This window comes from Canis lupus, chromosome 26 (assembly GCF_003254725.2).
Source record: "Canis lupus dingo isolate Sandy chromosome 26, ASM325472v2, whole genome shotgun sequence".
Classification (NCBI taxonomy): domain Eukaryota; kingdom Metazoa; phylum Chordata; class Mammalia; order Carnivora; family Canidae; genus Canis; species Canis lupus.
Genome location: NC_064268.1, coordinates 23,191,833 through 23,192,929, shown reverse-complemented (window position 1 = coordinate 23,192,929; position 1,097 = coordinate 23,191,833).

Here is a 1,097-nt window from a genome sequence, read left to right as displayed (position 1 = left end):
GCGGGGCGAGGCGGGGCGCCCCTCCGGGGGCCTAGTGCCCCCGCGCCCCGGGCCGCCGGTCCATGCCGCCCCCTCCCTCGTCGGGCTCCCGGCCGGGGCGCCGCAGGGGGCGGGGGCGGGGGCGGGGGCGGCGGCGCTCGGGCCCCTGGGCTCCGGCCGCCCGCGCTGTGCCCGCCGCGCCGCGCCGCTCCCCGGTGCCCCGCGCGCCCCGCGCTGCTCGCCGCCCGCTGGTCCGCTCGCCGGCGCGGCCGCCCGGGCGCCGCTCAGGTCTCGCCGCCTCCCCTGCTCGCTCGCCCGCCCGCCCGCTCTGTGCCGCGCTGGCTGCGCTCCCCGCCTCCCCCGCCCGCCGCCCGCCGCCCGCCCCCTCCGCGCTCTCCACCCCCGCCCCCCGCCGGCCCGGCGCGGTCGCCCCTAGCCCGCCGCGGGCGCCTTCCCCCCTTCGCCCCGGGCTCCCTGGTCCTCCCGCGGAGGATCACTCGGCTCTCGCCCCGAGTCCGCAGCCACCGGACCGAGGTGGGGGTGGGGCCCTTCCTTCCTGCCCCTTGGCCCGCCCCTACCCCCCACGAACAGAGCAGGAAACTGAGGACCAGAGACCTGGCGGCGAGGTGAGATGGGCCCCAGGCTCCCGGGTCCTGGAGGAGAATCATACGGTGTTGGTGCCTGGTGAGGCTCCAAGTTGGGGAAACTGAGGCTGAGAAAGCAGGGCGTTGACCAAGGTCATAGGGTGCTGGTGGCAGTCAGGAGTTTGGGACAGACTTGGGGCAGGCTCCCCCTGCCCTGTAGCTGAGACTTGGCAGCTGACCTTGCCCCCCACAGTGGAGCCCCAGGCCTGGCTCCTCTCCAAGCCCCCACCACTCTGCCTGGGGAGCTGCCAAGGGTCTGTCTCATGCCCCTCCCCACCCCCAGCTCAGGGCACTGAAGATCAGAGAGGTGGCTGGGTGCCTGTAGGGACTGGTGTGAGAGCCTGTCAGTGCACATGCCTGCTTAGACCTAATGTGTGTGCAAGGCTCACCCAGGCCCCAAGGCATGTGTGCGCATCAGGGTGAGGGGGCAGGTGTTTGTGGGAGCAGCATGTGCGTGCATATATCTGTTATCCA